Here is a 22,944-nt window from a genome sequence, read left to right as displayed (position 1 = left end):
AGCACTTGATTTGAATATTTTCAGTATGTCAGCTACTTCCCGAGTGGTATAACACTGATTGTTCTCAATTAATGTCTCGATTTGATTTAATGTCTCGGTTTGATCGCTATCAGCTTCAACTGGTCTACCCGACTGCGGAGCATTGTCCAGAGAGAAATCTCCAGCATAAAACTTCGCAGACCACCTTTGACACGTTCGATCAGTCACAGCACCTTCTCCATACACTGCACAAATCTTTTTTTGCGTTTCGGTTGCGTTTTTACCTTTCTTGAAATAATAAAGCATAATATGCCGAAAGTGTCACTTTTTTTCTTCCATCTTCAATATTAAAGTGGCTACACAAAAATTCACCAATTTTGATAAGTTTTTTTTAAATACACGCTGATATGACAGCTGTCACAATACAATCTAACAAAATTGTTTCGAACGAAGTTGAAGACAACTAAGCGCTACTAAAGCCATCTTATGGAAAAAACCGAACAAACCTTTTGGCCAACCCAATACCTTGATAAGGTGGTCAGGGAAGGTCTGAGGAAGCCATATATGAGCTGGAAGATGTGAGTGTAGTGAACAAGTTAGACTGTGTGAAATGAGGCTGAAGAGGTAGGTAAAGGTCAGCACTAGAGGCCATAATACAGAGTCTGGATTTTATGCAATGAAAACACACTGAAGAGTTTAAACACTTTAGAAAGGTTACTTTAAAAATAACCCGATAAGTGTATTAGAAACCTAAATGTGCATTAACAGCAAACTGATTGAATATTAATGGATACATCTGCACAGAGGACTGCTGTTCGGGTTTTTTTTTTTTTTTTAAAGAGGATCTCTACCTATTGATATGAAGCAATCCCCAGAATATATTAAGTCAAAAAGGAAGGTAGGGAACAGTATATTTAGCATAAGAAAGGATATGGAATAACTACATCACACACACATAAATTCATAATACATAATAAACACATGTATGTGTGTACATAAGAGCTTAGTTTTACAAAGAGAAACACTGGAAGGATAAACCAGAAATTAATAATAATGGGTAAAAAAAATGGGTGGGGAAAGGGTGGGGATAAAAAATGAGACTGTTCTGAATATACCTTTTTATGTAGTTTGACTTCTGAATTATGTTAATGTTATTTCTACACGTTCAAATATAAATTTAGAAAGTTAAAAAAGCAAATCCTAAGACTGGAAATAACCTAAGAAATGTATCTAATAATATATCAAATTGGTAACACTGTCACCAGAGAGAAAATATTTTAAATGCCTTGTCAACAATAAACTAACTGCACATGATTACCGGGATATATTCTAGGGACAAAACAACTACCAAGTAATATTTAACTTCTTTCAACTGTGTGAGAGAAAGGAGATACAATAATAAAATAAAGGAATTTAAGAAAAAATATCCCTAATGTTAGCTATGAGTTGGAAATGTGAACATGAACTCAAAATTAAAATATATACACATTTTCCCTAAGCTCTAGCTACTGAAAAGGCTTAGAAACAATGACATTCCAGTTGTATGAACACCTTTGGTCTCAGATCTGGATTTCTAAATATCATTCCCTAACAAAATAAACCAGGACTCCTTGGAGAAGTGCCTGTTTGCAAGTTGACAGCAAGCAAGCACAAGGTGAGACTGCGATATTTTTTTGAGACAGAAAGCAGGGGAAGCACCCACACCCATCAGGAGCCATGTCAAAAGAACTGAGTTGAATGGACTCCCACTGGCCAGCTTTGGGACGTCATAAAGATATGAGTATCATGAAGAACGACCATGACTTCGTAAAATACTCCCCAGAAGGAAAGAAGGAAGGGAGTGACGATTTTCAGCATAAATGGAGCGAGAGCATTAAAAAAACCTGCCATGATAGTTTGCCATATTGAACTGGGCTCCCTGCAAGTAGAGAGCAATAGGCTTATTTCTTTCACCTCAGTTGGCAGTATCGTATCTCGAATTACTGATTGAAATTAATTATATATTAACCAGGAAATACGTTCACAATTCAGCGATACCTGTAAGGAAATAGATTTGTATTCATGCTCCTCCGACCAAACTCTCATACACAATAAAATTACATTAGTCAGAGGGCAACCTGGGTAGAACTGGACTTTCCAGGACACCTGGTAGCTTTGACTGTCTTTGGTGTCCTAAGTTTGGCTCAAGAAGAAGGAAAGCTGGCTATCTTTTCCTGTAGGGTAAAGACCATTCATATTTATTTTTCCTAAATAATGACCTAAGACTCAAGTAGGAGCTTGCAGTATGACACAAAATTAAGACCAGTGGAGAGTGTCATTAGCAACTCTGTGCCCCCATCTGGCACTTGTGGGTTCTGGGAAATTGTGCTGATATACGCGTAACCTGGCTTCTACTCGGCGTGGCCATGCTGCTTCTGTCACCTTTCTAAAAACACTACTAAATAAATTGGGAACTTTAAACCTAAACTTGTAATGGGAATGAGGGGTGGGTGTGGTCTCTTCCTGCCAACCTATATCCCAATGTGAGATACCAAAATAATATATTCATGTTATTCATAATGGTGACCAGACATACAATCTTAAATAATTTCTAAGTCTTCAAAGAAAGACTGAACTATGTTCTACACAGTTTTACTGTTCCTGTTATTGTTATTACAACTGGCATTCCAATTTAGAGATAGTAATGGTGAAAAACTCTGGCATCCATAAGTAATCAATCGATTACCTATTGAGATAGACAAATTTCACTGCACTGGAAATTTAAACTAATAAAAATACTCAATTTAGTTACAAACTTGAAGATCTAACAACACTTCCAAATATAAATGTCTCTTCATATTAATTTTTTCTTCACTTTATATTTTCTTCCCATTTCTTAGACAGTAAAATGGCTTTTGGACACTACACTGCCCCCACCCATTTTCTTATAACAAACTAGTAAACTTCTTAGTAAAACCACCTTTCGAAACAGAGTACGGAATACTGTCAATGAAATCAGGAGACTTCTCCTGAGGAAGGGAGAGTGGGGGACTGGCTTTAGACAGGTAAGTGCCTATAAACCCACTTCAGCAAAGGAACCTTGGAATACAGTGCAAAGTGTGTTAGGGTTAAGGTCCACCAAATATGGTGGATCAGAGAAATGAAAATGATAACAGACATTTCCACAGATAAAAAAATACAACACAAAACAGTACTTAGACAAAAGCAAATCATACCACTGTGTATTCAAATTCCCTACTCTAGGGTTCAAATGCAACATGTGCCACAAGGCTACTTTCTTCCGTATCATTTAGACAAGATTTCATGCTTGCAATTGCTTCAAACTTGACACAAACGCAACCAGACCAGTTCTTCCAGTAGTTAAAAGCTTTAGCAGTATGACACACAACTTGGTATCTCCAAGGTAAATCTTTATGATACCAACAACCAGTTTATAGGGGCACAGTGAACCTTGACATCGAGAGGCAGGGCACCAGGAGTTTCTAACTACACAAGTATTTCTCCAGCAAATCCTAAGAATTCTCCTTTTCTCATAATACTTCAATTAAATCAGAGTTCTCTAAATTGGGTCTTAGAAATCTTCTAGACTGACGTGAGAGAAGTCTGGGCTTGAAGTAATTTCTCAGTAAATTAAATTAAAGGAAGATGATTTGTGTCAGATAAGAGCCTCGGCATTAGTTTTATTTGATTATATGCATCAAGTTCTAAGATCTGTAATGAATTCATATGGCCAAGCAGACAGAGTGAGAGGGTAGAGGTGGGATGCATAATACCCGAGGAGATTATCTTGGTTAACCTAAGGTATAATAAAGTATGAGTGTAAGGTTTACATGTCCAATGGATTTTCACAATTGTTCACAATGTCCTGCCTTTTGCTCAAATTTTTACAAACATAGATTAGATGACCATTTGATGGAAATTTAAGAGACCGGAATAGAAATACAGGCAACTGGACTCTGGGATATTTAAGGGTCTTTATAACCTCTCAAATTCTGTCTCTGTTGCATACTTTGAAATATTTTATGTTAAATAAATATGAAAAGATTCAAATTTTAATACAAAATTCCATAAACTTGCTTTCATTTAACGCACAACAACATATATATTCATACCAATAGATATGGAGAAAGGACTTTTCTCTAAGCAATGTCAAATTGATTTTTCCCTTACTTTGTTATTATATCCACAGACCAGTTTTCTAAAAAAAATTCTGCTCTTCAAGATCAGCCAAGATGGTGTAGAAAGACTCTGAGCTTGCCTCCTCTCACGGGCTCCCCAGAATTACAACTATTTGCAGAACGATCATCGATGAAAAAGACCAGGACCTACCAGAAAAGATCTTCTACAACTAAGAAGAGAGACAGGTAGGAGGGGTGGAGTTGCAATACAGTCAAACCTTCAGGGTGGATGAACCACAGCAGGAGACTAGTAATAACTACGGAGCTTCTACCAAAGAAGTGAGGGGTCCAAGCCCAATGCTGGGCTCCCCAGCTCAGGAGTCCTGCACCAGGAAAACAAGCCCCCAGAGCATTTGGCTTTGAAGGTCACCAGAGCTTACTTTTGGGAGTCCCGGAGGGTTGGGGGAAATAGAGACTCCACTCTTAAAGGGCACACAGAATCTCACACACTGCGGGACCCAGGGCAGAAGCAGTGATTTGAAAGGAGGCTGGGTCAGACCAGCCTGTTGATCTTGGAGAGTCTCTCCAAGGCAGCGAGCAACTGCAGCTCCCCTGGGGACACAGACACAGGTGGTAGCCATTTTTGAGGAGTCCAGTCTACCACGTGGACACTGGTCCTGGCAAGCACCATTCTGGAATCCTCCCTCTAGCTTATCGGCCTCAGGACCCAGCCCAGCCCCCAACCCATCAGCCTACAGGCGCCAGTGCCGGGGTGCATCAGGCCAAGAACTAACTGGGTGTAGAAACAGCCTCACTCACCAACAGACAGGCTGCTTAAGACTCCCAAAGCCCACAGCCGCCCCTAGACAAGGCCAGGCCCACCAGAGGACCCAGGACCCGGTCTCACACAACACTGCACAGACAATAAACCTGGGACCCCCAGGGACCTCCAGAAAGAGACCCTGGGACCCAGCTCCAACCACCAGAAAGCAGGCAGCAGGCCCAGCATCCTCTGGGCCTTGGCCCCATCCTCCAGGCGGCTAACACAAGCTCTGGGACATCCCAGCCTCCACAGCCAAGGGTGCCAGGAAGCAGCGCTACTCACCAGCCATCTGATACCAGCCCTAGGACCCCTGGGCTCTGCAGCCAGAACCCAGGACCCAGCCCTGCCCTACAGGAGGCCAGCACTAGTCCCAAGACCTGGCTTCACTCACCAGTGGGCAGGCAACAGCCCCGGGCTCTCCTGAACCCTGACTCTGCCCCCAGTGAGCCAGCACTAGCCCCAGGCCCCCACAGGGTTCCACAGTCAGCCGCTTGTGACCCAAGCCCAGCACAAAGCTCTGGTGATGAGAGGGGAGTTCGCTGCTGGGACACCAAGGACACCTCCTACAAAAGGCCACTTCTCCAAGGCAGGGAAGTGCAACCAACCTACCAGATACATACAAACAAAAACAACAAATATTTTCTCCCATTCTGTGGGTTGTCTTTTGATTTTGCTTATGGTTTCCTTTGCTGTGCAAAAGCTTTTCAGTTTAATCAGGTCCCATTTGTTTTTGTTTTTATTTCTGTTACTTTAGGTGATGGATCCAAAAAGATATTGCTGCGATTTATGTCATCATTTCCATGCATGTTTTTATACTTTAGCTGTACATGTATACAGCCATAAGCAATATATATTATTCTGCATGTTTTTAAAATTTGTAGAAATGGAATCATACTATACCAAACCTTCCTCAAAGTTATCTGTTTTGAGAATAGTATAATTGTGGCTCAGTATATCCCTTTTAATTGCATTACAGTATTCCCCTGTCAGTATATACTACAGCTGTACTCCCATTCTGTTGACTGTCATTCAGAGAGTTCTGAAGTTTTTGTTATTACAATCAGTACTGCATTGAGCAATCTGGTGTCTCCTGGCACAGCTGAGGGTATTTCTCTGGCACTCATGCTGAAGACTAGGACAACTGGGCTGTAGAGTATGTACTTTTCAATCATATTTCAACTCTGCTAGAATATTCTCTAAAATGATTTACCAACATAACATTCCCATAGGGTGTACTTCAGGATTCCACTCTTCATTTCTTTGTCCTATTCAGTTCTGTCAGACTTTTTCATTTCTATCAATCTGATCAGTATGAAATTTTATTCCACTTTAAAGTGCACTTCTGTGCTTGCTAATGAGATCAGGCATTGTTTCATGTTCATTGGTCATTCAGTCTTCCTCTTCAGTGAAATAACTGTTCACACCCTTGGCCCATTTTACTATTTGGTTGTCTTTTTCTTACTGATGGGCAAGAATCTTTATATAATCGGGAAACGAGTCCCCTGTCAGTTACTTATGTTACAAACGTGTTCTCCCAGTCTTTGGCTTATCTTGTCTAAATTTCTAATCACGTCTTTGTGTATGGTTTCCATGCTTTAAGATATCTTTCCCTACCCAAGGTCATAAACATACTGTCTTATTTCTTTTAAACCTTTTATTTCCTACACCTTTTTCACTTTAAGGTTTTTAATTGACTTTGAACTTTTTTGTATGTTTAGGATGAGGCAGAGATGTAATCACATTACTTTTTTCTTTACGCACAACCAATTATTTCATCACCTTTTACTGGATAATTCTTTCTCCACTGATTTGTAAGGTTAATTCTTATATGAAAAATGTGTATAGTATGTGAGGGGTCTGTTTCTGTGTTCTCTCAATCCTACCAGTCTCTCTTCATCAATTCCTCACTTTCTTAATTTCTAGCATTTTATAGGTCTTAGTACCTGGAAAAATGAGTCCCTCCACTTATTCTTCAAAACTGCCTTTACATTTTTTGTTTTGTTTTGTTTTGCAGTACACGGGCCTCTCACCGTTGTGGCCTCTCCCATTGCGGAGCACAGGCTCCGGACGCTCAGGCTCAGCGGCCGTGGCTCACAGGCCCAGCTGCTCCGCGGCATGTGGGATCTTCCCGGACCGGGGCATGAACCCGTGTCCCCTGCATCGGCAGGTGGACTCTCACCCACTGCGCCACCAGGGAGGCCCTGCCTTTACATTTTTAGCCCTTTACTCTTTCATATAAATTTTAGCATCTGCTTCTCTAATTATAGGAGGAAAAAAAACTTTGGGGAATTTGATTGAAGCTGCATTGAATTACAGATTATTTTAGCGGAAAACTGACTTCTTTTCAATATTGAGCCTTCCTGAGCATGAACACAGTATATCTCTCCACGTATTTAAGATTCTTTTATGTCCTTCAGTAAGTTTTTCTAGTCCTTCTCCATAAAGGTCTTACTTACTTTTGTTATAGCTATTCTTAGGAACTTTATGATTTTCATTGCTATTGTAAATGGTACTATTTTCTAAATGAGAGTTTCTAATAATTTATTACTGGTATATAGAAACACAATTGGCATGGTGTGACAGACTACTGAGGTTCCAATCATGCCTCTGCGACTTCTAGCTGTATCACTGTGGACAAGGTACCTAATTCTCAGACCTCATTTTCCTCATCTATGAAAAAGTTAAAAACAGGAATTACCTAATAGGATTGCTGTGAGAATTAAATATAAAGCACTTTTTTTCTGCTGGATAGAAAAAAAAACCTTAATAAATATTAGGTACTCTGTTGTCACTGTATTATTTATCTTTCATTCAGCAACCTTGCTCAACTCTGTTTTTACTTCTAATAATTTGACAGTAAATTCTTCTGGATTTGAAGACAGTCATCTACAAATAGTACGTATTTATCCCTTCCATGTCTTTTTGTCTAGTTTCACTGAACCTTGAATAAATGATGATCTTGTTCTTGACTTCAAGTAGATTGTTTCTTATGTCTCACCATTAAGAATAAAATTTTCTTGGGTTTTTGGGTAGAAACCTTAAATAGATTTAAAAAACTCCCTATTCTTAATTGCCAAGATACATAAAATGAACAAGTACTGACCTTTATCAAATGATTTCTCTGTATCTATTAAGATAATCATTTAGTTTGTTTTGTTTAGTTTTTAAGTTTTGAACGTGACAAACTAGATGCACTTTTTTTTTTTTTTTTTTTTTTTGCGGTACGCGGGCCTCTCACTGTTGTGGCCTCTCCTGTTGCGGAGCACAGGCTCCAGACGCGCAGGTGCAGTGGCCATGGCTCACGGGCCCAGCCGCTCCGCGGCATGTGGGATCTTCCCGGACCGGGGCACGAACCCGCGTCCCCTGCATCAGCAGGCGGACTCTCAACCACTGTGCCACCAGGGAAGCCCTAGATGCATTTTTAAAGTCTTGCTTTTATACTCATGTCGTAAATCTCCTTTACTCCTACTTGCCCTGTATCCATTGCAGGGATGTAAATGAGTACGAAAGACTGGAGAAGGCAAGTGGCAACTTAATAAACTAAAGCCTTAAGCCAAGGGAAGAGTCCCTCTTAGAAATTGTAAAAAACACAGGGATTCTGCAAACATATTAGAAGTGTCTTTCAATAAAAGAACACAAACATAAAATTCTATAGGGTACAAGTATAGACAAAGAATTCTAAAAACAGGAAAACTGTAATAGGTTGCTGATGCCTTAAATAGCAGCAAAGAAATATGACATAGATTTATATTTACATTCTTAATCAAAGAGCTGAAGTGAACTGTGTTACTCAGCATTTTCAAATTTATTAAAAGGGATATTGGGAAGAGATGCCAAAATTAACTTATTTTTAGCATGTCCTGAAAGGATCTGTCAGCAACTCAGCAACGTAGCTTTTGAACCAGTTTAGTCAGCACTCATGCTGGGAAAAATATGATATAATATTTACTTAGTTTATAGCTTTGAGTATATCAGTTAAATTAGTTTTAAACTAAACCAACAAAGCTTTTATTTGAAAATAAACGGACTTAGAAATTAAACTGATTCACTAGAGTAGTAATTTGACAAAATTTTAAAGAAAAATTTCTATATGAGCAAGATTATGTTACTCAAATATTAAACAAACTGAACTAAAAACACTTTTTCCAGTAACTGAAATATAGAACCTTTTGTAACTTTTCCTTTTTCATAATATAGAAGAGCTTTAACATAAATAAAGCAAAAGGATGAAAAATGATGTAAAGGAAGTTCTTCAAGCCAGTGACTGAAAATACACATGAATGATTCTGATGATGTGTTTTTTTTGTTTTTGTTTTTTGTTTTTGCGGTATGCGGGCCTCTCACTGCTGTGGCCTCTCCCGTTGAGGAGCACAGGCTCAGCGGCCATTGGCTCACGGGCCCAGCCGCTCCGCAGCATGTGGGATCCTCCTGGACCGGGGCACGAACCCGCGTCCCCCGCATTGGCAGGCGGACTCTCAACCACTGCGCCACCGGGGAAGCCCGATGATGTGTTTTTTTAGTCTTACAAAAAAACAGCATCCAAATCAGAGTTAAAGAGTTTCTTGCAAACCAAACTCAGAGTAGGTTTTTATTTGATGGAGTAAGGACACATCTAAGAAACTCTGTCACTGACTCTCTCTGTAAATTTTTCTCTCTGTAAATCTTCTGGTCTATCTTGCTAGATCTGCCCTTTCCCTGGCTCCACTCACTGGCATCTTCCCAGTGCTAAAAAAGGCAAGATGAAGAAAAAGATAAACTGAATCCTAAACTAGATCTCCAATGAAAACTGAAGGAAAATACAGAAATTCCAGTAATTTCATAATATATGATACACTACTGTTTCTTTGATTTATTTGCTAGCAAGTCCCTGGTGAACACTACAATGGCCATTTATAATACTGCTTTTACTAGAAAGTGCCATATACTTTATAAAGATTAATTTTTGAACTATGTTTCAGGAATTCACTGTAGTAAGAGAAAAAAAGGTAAATAGTATCTATACGTTCTGAATTTCTGAAAACTTATATTCTACCAGGTTGATACTCAAAATGCAAAATCCTCACTGTCTCTCTAGGAACTACTGAGTTTTCTTCTAATTTTTAAAGCAGGAATAAAGCAGTTTCAGCCTTGAGTTTCACTGACGCCCCCCCCACCCATCCCAAAGTAGATGTCAAAGAAAATATGTAGATGTCAAAGAAAATAGGGAGATAAGCTTGAGTATTAAATCTTAACATACTGTTGAAGTTATTATGAAATAAGAAAGTAGAGAATCATTTCTGATCAATATATCATAAACAATTTCAGAAGTAAGAGAAAAAGCACAGCTCTCTAAATGATGTGTGTAACAGCTGCCAGGGTAATATCTGGGGCCAGCCCAGGGATGAGGTTCTGGAATGTGGACGACTGTAACAGTTTTGATATCTGTACATTCCAACCTCAAAGGGAGGAAACCAGGTATTTGAGAAATGTCATGTACATGCAATACTGAATTTAAAATAGCACTGACAGTGATGGCTCTTGTTTGAAAATTTGTAAAGCTACTAACAGTTACATAAGTCAAATAGGCTTCCATTTACTCATAAGAGAGAAGAGGAGGCATTTCAAAAGGCACTACTGAGTGGAATGCAAATGGATGACACTAATAGATATGGAAAATAAATCTGTAGTAAATTTTAGAGAAGAGCTTTTCAGACACAGGAGATGCGAACAATTCACCTGGAAAAAGAGAAGCAGAAAACTGTCAACCAACTGCTTCTTCAGAATATCCAACACAACTCTTACGTGGAATAGCATGCCTGTGGTTAACGAAAATATTTGAGTATTTGAATAAAAATACGTCTCTTTTTCAGGGTTAAGAATGAAACCAAAGCAACCTCATGGCGTTGCTCTTGCTAGAGCAGGACATCAACAGTGATAAACCACAAAGGGCGTGCTATGTTGAAGCTTTAAAAATCATAGTTCCCTTGGGAAAATGGGCATCAGGTTCCAATAAGACATTATTTACATGATCCTTTTACTGTTCTCGGAGCTACGAATTTCAGAAACCAACATGGCTTTGTGACCACCTGGAGGGGTGGGATAGGGAGGGTGGGAGGGAGAGGCAAGAGAGAGGAGATATGGGGATATATGTATATGTATAGCTGATTCACTTTGTTATAAAGCAGAAAATAACACAACATTGTAAAGCAATTATACTCCAATAAAGATGTTAAAAAATAATAATAAAAAGAAAGCTCAAATTTAGCTTATGTGATTTTAGGGTAATATAAGTAAATTTTACATTCTTCCTGCTAAAACTGATATTTATTTTTTTTTTTAAATAAATTTATTTATTTTATTTTTGGCTGCGTTGTGTCTTCGTTGCTGAGCACGGGCTTTTCTCTAGTTGCGGAGAGCAGGGGCTACTCTTCATTGTGGTGCGCGGGCTTCTCATTGTGGTGGCTTCTCTTGTGGTGGAGCACGGGCTCTAGGCGCGCGGGCTTCACTAGCTGTGGCACGTGGGCTCAGCAGTTGTGGCTCACGGGCTCTAGAGCGCAGGCTCAGTAGTTGTGGCACACGGGCTTAGTTGCTCCGCGGCACGTGGGATCTTTCCGGACTGGGGCTTGAACCTGTGTCCCCTGCGTCGGCAGACGGATTCTCAACCACTACACCACCAGGGAAGCCCCTGATACTGATTTTTATATTTTAAATTATAAATTAAAACAATATATGTGATTGGTTTTGTTCCTCAACTCTGTACAAAAACAAAGTAAGAATTTTTTTTTTACTTTACCCCTTTAGTTATATAAAAGACTCTGACTAATTTCATTTCTAAATACAGAACAGAAAGATTTGCATTTTAGCAAAGGAGAGTAGGAGGAAACATGAGGCGGCTATAAATTCCTGACACTAAAGGATTCTAATACTAGAGTGGGTTATAATAAAAAGACTATAGAAGCCTCTCTGCTAAGAATTTTTAAATGATCTAAGCACTTATTTTTCCAGGATGAACTAGTACTATTTGATATGAAGCTTAAAAACTAGTACTATTTTAAGAGAACACTTATTTATAAATTATAATAACTACATATTCTTAAGAAATCAGTAACATGATAAGGTTCTAGAAGTCTGAACATGTAGAGCCTTAATCTTAACAGTGTGAAAATACTTTTCTTGAAATTCTTTCTTTTTTTATTAGATTAAAATGTAATCATATTCAGTTTGATGTCAAATAACCCTCTGCACTTTATGAGGCTATGAAGTTTGGTGTGGAACACTGATATGATCAGGGTGGGTTTTGTTTGTTTTTGTGGGTTGTTTCTCCCCAACCCCAACATTTTCTTTTGCAGGGGCTGGAGGGGCAAAGCTCCATATTTGAAGAAGACAGAACTGATAATAAGAACTCTTTATTTAAAGGCAGAAGTCTTAGAAGCCTGCCCTACAAAAGACCTGACCTTTGGCATGAGAAATAAGAACATGGGCCTTGCAGTCAGACAGACCTAAGGGCTTGAATCCATTCTCTAATCACTTCCCAATTTGCAAGGTCTTGAGCAAATGACCTATTTAAGTCTCAATTCCCTCAAATACACAGTGAGAATGACTATAACAATACCATCACTCGGGGTTACTACAACGCTTACATGAAATTACATATGCCAACCACTTAACTCTGCAAGTGTCAATAAACAGGAGTTACTTCACCACTATAATTTCCCTGAACACTTTCAGAATCTTCCACGGTACAAGGCTAATCAGACCCTGAGTCAGCTTTCCAAACCAGGTTTGATCACATCTGGTTGTACCTCCTAAATTCAGGGCTGAGATCACTAAGGAAGGGTGCACACAAACACAGGGTCACTTCCTAGTTCTTCCCCCTCTAATTGTCTTATGTGTAAACTTAACCTAAGAAACTTTAGATTTCTGCTGTCTCCTACTGAATATCATATAGTACTACATAATATGTTAAAAAAGAGAAGTTACAGTCTCAAACCATTATCATATGAGCAACTAGTGCCTCTTTAAAAGTTGACAGTGAAAAAGAGCTCTAAATTCTGAGGTTCCCCCATTTGTGGTTTTGAAAATTAAAATATCAATATTATTTAAAGAGTAGTAGAAAAGAAAAATGTTCAGCTTCTTAACAGGACTAATCTGTGATTCAGAGAAAATTGTGGTCTCCATGTTATCTTAATGAAAAGCATTTATAACCAAGATCTGAAGAAGCACCATATAAATATGGAATACTACCCTAACGGTAAGAAAATCTCTGCAAGAGGAGAAAAGAGTTAATACCAAAATATCATGGATAGACAGTTATCCGTACTAATGCCAATGAGGGAAAAAAAGAAAAACAATACTTGAAGATAAAAGGGCAGAAGGGTTACTTCTTTGTGCTAATTTGAACAGTCTCTTTATACAGTCTACCAAATTCTTTATGGTAAAGCAGTGCTGCCTATTTTCTATGAGTCAATAATTGAGATGCTATTTACCCAGCAGGGAAAATCTTTTAAATATGATATATACTTGTTGCTTATGAAACAAAGGTATGTTCTTTTAAACATGCAAACCTTTGTACCTTAACCTGAGGTCTAGAAAGCATTAAGAAATAAGCTGATTTGAAATTTTAAGATGAGTATTTCCTAAAACTAGGAAAGTAAGAGATAATACCTACGTAGTACGATCTACTTGAAAAAATGATCATCGCTCTACAAACATGACAAACCTTAAAGCTCAATTATTCAATTTTTTGGATAACTAAATAATTAACCACTCACCTAAAAGCAGCCAAGGAAGCATGTGCCCAAATGTAATATAAAAACAGTCTCAGGGAAATATTCTGAGTATCGCTGGGGTCAAACGTTTGAATAATTGATTGAGATGTCCTTACCTCTTGCTGTGGCACAAGTTTTAGGATCAGTAATTAAAATTATTCCAGATGATTGCACTTGGCAGTAGACTCGACAGGATACCACGGCTCAGCATTCCATGCAAACGTGTGCCGAATGAATCAAAATCACACTGGCTCAGACCTTATCCACCGTGGGATAACTCCAAGTCAGAGCTTCACGGCACTGAGGTTCCAGCTCTGCTTCCGGGCCCCCTTTCAGCAGTTTTCTTGGCCCTGTTTCTGGTCTTTAGTCAAGCCGAGCAGCTTGTGTGTGCGAGAGCGCTGCTTGGAGGAACTTAATCCTCTCTCTCTGCACATCCTGCTTTGCAGTGCAGGAGAACTGCCCCAGCCCAACCACACTTGCAGAACAGGCTTTACCAGTATGACTCCACCCACCAGCTTCACACAGGTGCATATTTTCTGCTCAGAATAACACCACTATGAAATTGATATTCAGTCTTTAGTTTTTTAAAAAGCCACTTGCTGTTCAGTTGTTTATATTTGCTATCCACATGGGAGACAATGTATCCTATAAAAATGATGGTATTTACGCCCAAATAAAATAAGAAAAGTAACTGATCAAGCAGGAAGTATTGTCTGTAAAAGGCTGAGTCATTAAACTGGCAGCAACAGGCTAGGAAAACGTAACTTTGAATATCTTTGCTGATAATGAGCTGTGACTGTTTTCTACTTAGACTGACCAAAAAAATGATCAATTTATACTGCCTCTGTGTGAAAAATTCTGAGATTGGAATGCACAATTTTTTAATATGCAAATAAAAAGTTTTAAAACCTGAAAAGTTTTTTTAGGACTAAAAATCCAGAATTGTGCAACAGTATAAGTCAGCTATACTTCAATAGCAAAAAAATCCAGAATTAAATTTTCCTGATTATGACCTCCTCCTTTATACACTGCCCCAGTGTTAAAATTGTAGCTCTACTTATACAAACATTGAAAAGATTCATTATTTATACTTAGTAACAGTACTGCACTGTGTTAGCCCAATTAGAATTAGTTGAAGAAATAAATGAATGGGAAGAGATTAACGTATTTTCTGTTCCAAATGACTTTTTACTTATACCAATGTAAATTCATGTTCACATATTTATTTTCAGTTAACAAAATAATGTTACACGTGCCAGACAGATTTTAAGTACTTTACAGATAGTCTTCATTATAACCCTATAAAGTTGATTCGAATACTATTCCCATCCTAGACACGAGGAAGCCAAGGCGGAGGATTAAGCAATTGCCGAGGTCAAACAAGTAGGAACTGTTGAATTCAAGACACCCAGGGAGTAGTTATCACGCACAGCGCCCAAATCTGCTACTGATCAAATGTATTCATTCCTTCCTTTCTGCTCGTAGCTCTGAATAAAGAAGTGTTGATAACTGGTAGGCCACAATAAGAAGAACAATGAATTGATGTGACTTCACAATCTGAAAGACCACAAAGAACTCCAGTGTGTGGCAGGAACGAAACATGTTCATTTTCACCAGTGGGACAGCTGTGCATTTATGGATTTTGTTGAATAGGAAATGAGGCTCTTAAAGTTTATTCATGGTGGAGAAAGCAAAGCCACCCCTCCTTCTACCCCCTCTCCCCAGCACTGAAGACAGCAAGGGAGGGCAAGGGAAAGAGGAACGAGAGAGAGCGAAGGAAGGGGGAAGGGGAAGAGGAATCCATGCTGTAGAAAAGCCATCTGGGGGAATACTCGGTACAACTTAACACATGAGCACAGAGAGGAATAAATAAATTCGACGGTAGTTTGCCTGAGTGCAGGAGAGTGACAAAATGACCCTCACCTGCAACCTAAAGGCTGCACTCTGTGCCACATAAAAACACGAGGTAAGGATGAGTTGTGCCGACACTGGTGAAGCTGGAGTGACGTCTGTCAATCTGGTTCCCTGCATTGCGACAGTGCCGATTTCCTGGTTTTGATAATGTACAGTATAGTTATGTAGGGTGTTACAAGTGGGAGAAGCTGGGTTTTGAGTATACGGGGCCTCTCTGTACTATTTTGGTTACTTCTTTTGAGACTATAATTATTTCAAAATAAAAAGTTAAAAAATATGGCTGACTGAAAAACATTATGCTCTGTCTTCTAAAGACTGCTGATGGCACAGGAGAGGTCACCTGTTATTTTTCTCTTGTAGGAGGTTATCCTGTGAAGGACTAAGATGTATCTGTGTGGGCAGTGGGGGCAACAAGACAACTCACTGGAAAGGCAAAGGTTACCTTCCAATCATTCTGTCATAAAAATTACCCGAATTATTCAAACCCTTGACAGTACGTCTGTAAATTCTGCCAGTTTCATGGCCAAAAACATATCCAGAATTAGATCACATCTCACTCCTTCCACACTACCCTCACGGTCTAAGCCACCAACATCTCTTGGTGGGCTCATCTCCACAGCGTACACCCATGTCATCTCCTGTCCTGAACACAGCAAGCAAGGTGATCCTTTACGTAAGGTGAGGCAGGTCACAAAGCTCTGCTCAAAACCTTCTAACGTCTTCCCATCTAATTTTAAATGAAAGCCAAAATCCACACAGTGTCACCCGAGCCCCAAGGAGAATCTGATGCCCTTTCACTTCCAGACCTCATCCTATGTCTTGACTCACTCACTGCTCCAGTCAAACTGGCCTTCCCACTGATCCTTTAACAAGCCCCGAAACACACTCGCTCGGTGTCCTTACACTTTCAGTTCCCTCTCTGGGAAGCTCTTCCCCCAGGTAACGTGCGTATCTCTACTCCTCATCTCCTTCAAGTCTCTGCTCAAAAGCTACCTTCTAATGAACCTGTCCCCAACCACTCTACCCTCCTTTGAGGTAGGAGGGGTACCCTCCTACCCCACATGAACCACATCCAGTACTTCCTAACCCCTGTACCAACCCCCTTTCTAGGCTTAATTTTTCTCCAGAGCACTTACCTGCCTTAGTATATATGTAATGTGTTTGTTTGCCTCTTTCTCTCCCTCTCATCCCACTTAAATACCAACAACAAAATAACACTATTTTTGTCTGTTGTGTTCACTATTTTAGCCCTAGTACTTGGTATGCACTCAATAATTGTCTGATCAGTGAATGAACAAATACTAGAAATGATCAGAAACAGAAAAGTTGCTTTATTTATGGCAAGGATTAGATGGAGCCCACCCCTAGCACTGGCTAAAACATAAATGGGAGTTTAGGAAACATGTTTGATAACTACAGTGGACATTATTCTTGTTTATAATTATTAATCAACCGGTGTAAAACAAACACTATGTATAAAGGATACAAATTAATATAAAATAGAATATCTATCCACGAGCAAAACAATCTAAGTGAAGAAGAAAGACACACAAAAAGTGAAGTATCAAATTCAAAATAACTCATTGCCCTACACTATTTCCAAGTGAGTGACACAAAGAATAGCTACTGTAGGCTGAAATGTAGTCCCTCGTTATTCAAAACAGTCTTAGGACCAGTATTATGGAATTACCTGGGAGTTTCTTAGACATACAGAATGTCAGGCCCCACCCTAACGAATGATGGTCTACAGTTTCTAACTCTCTCTCTCTCAGGCAGACTGAATGCACAATCAAGTTCGTGAAGCAGCAGCTTAAGGAGCCTTCGTGAAGAACAGAGCAAGTCATCTCAGGCAGAAGGAAGGTCACAGGCAGGGAAAGGGGCAGACCCAAAGTATAAATGAGTGGAGAATAAGGAAACATGTTCTGATGCTGAGCAGAGAGGAGAAAAGGAAAAAACAGGTTACAAAGATAAATGAGTTCTCAGTATTTATGGAGCATCTTAAATTCTAGGCTAAAGATTTTGTATATAATTCTGGCACAAAGGGAAATCACTGAGGTTTTCTGAAGTCAGGGATTACAAATTAAAAGCTGTATTCTAAAATTTTATTTTAGTAGTAAATATTAAGATAAAGTAATTCTACAGGCATTAATTGTGCATCCACTGTGCACGTATCCTGTGGGGGAGACAAGGATGAATGAGACACACTTGTCAATTGTGAGGAGACCGCAATTTCGTGAGCAAGTGGAACAGGTGCTGTTAGATCTGACTTGAGGACAAACAGGACACGGGCCTAGGGAGAGGCGGGCCAGGGAGAGACAGGCCAGGGGGAGACGGGTCAGGGAGAGACGGGCCAGGGAGAGACAGACCAGGGAGAGACAGGTCAGGGAGAGACGGGCCAGGGAGAGACGGGCCAGGGAGAGACAGGTCAGGGAGAGAAGGGCCAGGGAGAGACGGGCCAGGGAGAGACGGGCCAGGGAGAGATGGACCTAGGGAGAGATGGGCCTAGGGAGAGATGGGCCTAGATAGAGACAGGGCAGGGAGAGACGGGCCAGGGAGAGACGGGCCCGGGAGAGACGGGCCCGGGAGAGACGGGCCCGGGAGAGACAGGCCCGGGAGAGATGGGCCGGGGAGAGATGGTCAGGGAAACTTTCATGGACAAGAAGATTATGGCCTGAGTCTAAATACAAGGAAAATTTTAACTGGGCAAAACGGGGAGGAGGGCATTTCAGACTGTAGGAACAGTCGGTGCAGTAGGAGCAGAGGGAAAGCTATGACACCACGTGGTATGTGCTGAGGACACAGAAACAGAGCCCAGTGAGCACAGGGAGAGAGAGCAGAACGGGAGAACGGAAAAGGAAGATGGCCGGAAACGACACAGTAAAGTAGTCCGGAGGTATGTTTTATATGTAATGAGGAACTATGGAAAGATGTATTTTAATTAATTAAAGAAGTCTTAGAAAGAATGATGGCTGAAACAAAATAAGCAAATTAAGTAGGTTCCTATAAGCACTTCTTTTCATCTTCCATTCAACACATCTTTTGCCCTAATATCTCTTCTGTTCATATACAGAAATACATTTTTATTTACTCTTGTTGTAATAAAAAACCAAAATATTCGTTTTTAGAGAGAAAACAATAAATTTTACCTCTATTCAATGTCCCATGGTGGGAAAATTCTGGGTTTTGAGTTAAACAATCGCAAATGAGTGTAATCCATCTGGTGCACAGCCAGGGCTACCTAGGTGTGGACAGTGGTTACTAGGAGAGGTCAGAAGACTTCTGCAAGTTCAGCTCTGAAAGCTCAGGCACAGCGTGGAGCTTTCTGAGTCTCAGTTGCTCCACTAGTTAAAAAACTAATAAGAACCTGCTGTATAAAAAAATAAATAAAATTCAAAAAAAAAAAAAGCGGTGTGTGGGGGACAGAAATACATTCCGCATTCTTAGTACACTGCAGGGCTGTATCGAGATTCAAATTCCCATTTAAATAACAAAAATACAGTATTCAAAAACTCTAAGGCAACTACAAATATGTGATGTTATGAATTTTCTGTTTTTCCCTGATGCAGGGTGAGAAAGTATTATCTTGATGTATCCCTTACCATGTATTCCGAGAGAAAACCACCCGGGCATTCTAGCATTTTGGAACTCTTTTAAATCTTATATCAATGCCTCCTAGGGTACTGATTTTCATATCTGATTCTTAAGGTATTTGCCTCCAGAGTAATAAAGTAATGTGTTCAATGGGAAGAATATTTAGTACAACATTCCATTTCAGGTAAGTAAAAACCTGAACCTTTTTACTTGCTATAGAGTGGTCACCTCATACTAAAGTGATGTCAGGAAACATGGTTACAGAAGAGCAAAGTGCTGGACACTCAAAGAAAGAAAATGGAAATAATCCAGAAGAAAACAAATGAAAACAAAAGAAAAAAAACTATAATTAGGCAAAACTGCAAATAAAACAACAAAACACAAGATACTAGAGGACCAGTTTCCTAAAAGGATAACACAAGGACTTTTTCATTTCAAAATTATGCCACAAATTCAGGCTGTGTTACCTTATAAACTACTTATAAGGATTTCATCAGCATTACATCTGATTACTAAGTCTTCCCCCAAAAATGAAAGCCTCAGCTACTTCTATGTCTGCTAACAAAAAATTCAGACAAAAATCTGTGATGCAAACTCTACTCAAGTGGCCATCCAGAGAAGCTCCTTTCCTCACCGTGGTTCCATGAAAACTACTGCAATTCATTTGTTTCCGTGGTATACTGTGAAATATTTGCATATAGATTTATACCAACAAATAATATATTAAATAAGCACCTACATAAACTAAATAGACCTAGTTTCAGACACTCCTGAATTTAAATGATATAACATAGTAAATAAACATAAGTCGACAAAAAATAACAGCTGATCTTTATTAAGTATCCAGGGGCTTTAAATGCCTTATCTCTAATCCTTAAAAGAATCTTGCCTCACTTCTTAGATGAGGAGATTTAAAATCAGAGAAGCCAAATGACATGCATATGGATAGTAACACATGGCACAGGGATGAAAATTCAAGGCTGAGGCCTGTGCTCTCACCTCTTTGAGCTGCTTTTCACATAGGTATATACATTAAATAAAACATCTGCATTAAATCTGTTATCACAAAATATCTATTTTATGAGGCGGTTGCATTAAGACTCTAAGAAATTACCTATTTGGACAGGGTGGAGTGAAGGGTAGATTATAATCTATGTAAAGTAATATATGATCATTGTAAAGGAGTTAAACAATACAGGAGCAGAGGAAAACAATGAAATGTCTCTTGTTATAGCTACAATCTCATTCCGCTTTCCAGTCAGGTATGTATCCTTCCTAATCCTCTTCTATGAGTTTACAATGGGATTATACTGTTGGCGTGATTTGCTTTTTCATTTAACAAGACATCACAGAAAAAATCCCCTGGGTTAGCACATAGGCTTCTACCTCATTCCTTTTGAGGGTTGCAGAGTATTTCACAGTATGGAAATATAAAATCTATTTTGAAAAAGTAATTTCAAACATTTGTGTATTAAAGCGATATTGTAAGGAATATTTACCTGGATAGGAGGTAAAAAATGCAAAGTGACCAATTCAAAAATGACAAAGGACTTGAATAGACACTTCTCCAATAAGCACATGAAAAGATGCTCCACATCATTACATTTCTGTATAGTCACCATCTGGATCAACAGAACATTACCAGCACTTCAGAACCCTCTCTCCTACCCATCTACTCACTCTCCTCTCCAAATGAAACCACTGTCCAAACTTTATCACCACAGAACAGTCTTGAACTGTATGATTTTGAACTCTCTCTTTATATACATGGCATTACCCAGTGTAAATGTGTGCATAAATCCGGCTTCTCCCACTCCGTATTTATTTTTGTGAGACTCATCCATGTTGCTCCACACAGACATAACTCATTTCATTTTCATTGGTGTAGAAGAATCCACTGAATGAACATGCCTTTATTTATCCATTCCACTACGGATATACTTTTGAGTTCTTTAGTTTTTTGACAATTAGGAATAAGGTTGCTATGAACATTCTATACACATACCTAAGAACGGAACTGCGGGGTCACAAGGTATACACATGACAAACTTAGTAGGTAGTGCCAAACAGTGCTTGTCCTGCATTACGCTTCCCTGGCAGTGTATGAGAGTCCCCACAGGTTTACATCCTTGCCAACTTTTGGTATCGCTACTCTTAAATTTTCAGCATTCTGGTGGATGTGTTTTGTGAGTTAATTAAGTTTTTACTTGCATTTCCCTAAAGACTAATGATGTGCAACATTGTGTCATGCGCTCATTCCGCATTTTGGTATTTGTTGTGAAATACCTGATCAAGTTTTCACTCAATTAAAAAAATCAGTTTATCTGTCCTTTTCTTACTGATTCTTCACACACTGGTTACGTGACCTTTGTCAGATATAGATACTGCAAATATCTTTCTCACCGTGTGATCTGCCTTTTTCACTATCTTAATAGCATATTACAATGACATTCTGAACTTTAATTAAGTTTAATGATTAAGCTTCTCAGTTATTATTATAACTGCTTTATGTCTAACCCTAGGTCATGAAGATATTCTACAGTATTCTCTTCTAAGTCTTGTAGTTTTACCTTTCATATACAGATCTATAATTCTCCATGACCTAGCAACTTTTACTGAAACGGCTGTCTTTTTCATAATGCTCTGCAGTGTATGAATCAAGCATCTATATGGACACAGGTTTGTTCCTGGACTCTATTCTTTTCCACTGTTCTATCTGTCTATCCTTGCATTAATCTCAGTATCTTAATGAGTGAAGCTTTAACAGTAAGTCTTGATATCTATTGTATTAATTTTCCCACTTTTTTGTTCTTCAAAACTGTCTTGTGTGTTTTGGGCTCTGCATTTCTATACAAATTTTAGAATCGATTTAGAATCAGTTGTCAATTTCTAGAAAAATCCTAACTCAAAGCTTGGGGCATTATCAGCAACTCTGCCCTGTTGGGCTCTGAACTCCATTTGTTGTTCCGTGAGTGCTGCGACATTCTCTACTCCATCGGCTGATACCCTAGGGGGCTAATGTCCCCATACACTGGGGTCACGTATCTGGATGTCCTTCTTCTGCTTAATCTTAGCTCAGTAATTGTTTACTACCTTGTTAACTCTCCAGTCCTTCAAAGAGATCTTATATTTTTACATTTCTGTCCAAATTTTCTGTTTTCAGAGGGAGGGTTTGTCTACATTCCCTAGTCCTTCATTTTTAGAAGCTCATGCTTCAAAAGTAAGCTTTGCTTTTCTTCTCTCTTCACCCTCCTCCCTCCACCTTCCGCCCTCTCCCTCCCTCCCCCAAACCCCCTCTTTCTTTCTTTCTGGAAGAAAAGGTGGATACGGTGGGAAGGTGGGGACTCCACCATGGAAATTATAAAAAAGACCAAATGTTGATCCTAGAAACAAAACACCTGATATGAGAACTGAAGAATTCATTAGATGGGCTTCAGAGAAGCCTGCACAGAGGGAAGAGGTCAACAGAAAGCTCCCAAGCTGGAGAGAGGACCAATGAGCCAACATCAAAGACGTAACTGACATGTGGAGGAGGAGAGAGACAGAAGGGCGCAAAACAAATATCCGAGGAGATAACAGCCGAGAACACTAAAAACGTGAAGACAGACACCAGTAAATAACTGCTGGGTAAATGCTGCACAGGATAAACACACAGAAATCCTCACCTGCTTCCTTCCTCTTCCTCCCACCTCAGCCTCACCTGCCATTCAACCAGAACCTGTGGGGACTGAACTAAATGCCAATTTCTTTGGGACAAGCGTCTACCTTTCTT

At 39.4% G+C, this 22,944-nt stretch overlaps 1 protein-coding gene across 3 annotated transcripts in view; it reads right to left on the bottom strand.

Moving 5' to 3' along the window:
- ARHGAP32 (Rho GTPase activating protein 32) overlaps window positions 1-22,944 on the bottom strand; it is a 168,781-nt gene that overhangs the window by 39,798 nt on the left and 106,039 nt on the right. Inside the window, exon 1 of one of the 3 annotated variants that reach the window (XM_065881483.1) lies at window positions 13,784-14,058. The exons of the other annotated variants lie outside the window; for them this stretch is intronic. The gene's annotated coding sequence lies outside the window, so the exon portion shown is untranslated. Of the gene's footprint in view, window positions 1-13,783; window positions 14,059-22,944 lie in introns of those variants that run through there. 3 annotated transcript variants of the gene reach the window in all.

Source organism: Phocoena phocoena, chromosome 8 (genome assembly GCF_963924675.1).
Source record: "Phocoena phocoena chromosome 8, mPhoPho1.1, whole genome shotgun sequence".
Taxonomy (NCBI): Eukaryota; Metazoa; Chordata; class Mammalia; order Artiodactyla; family Phocoenidae; genus Phocoena; species Phocoena phocoena.
The sequence above is the reverse complement of the archived record's forward strand: the minus strand, read 5'-3'. Positions and strand labels throughout refer to the sequence as shown.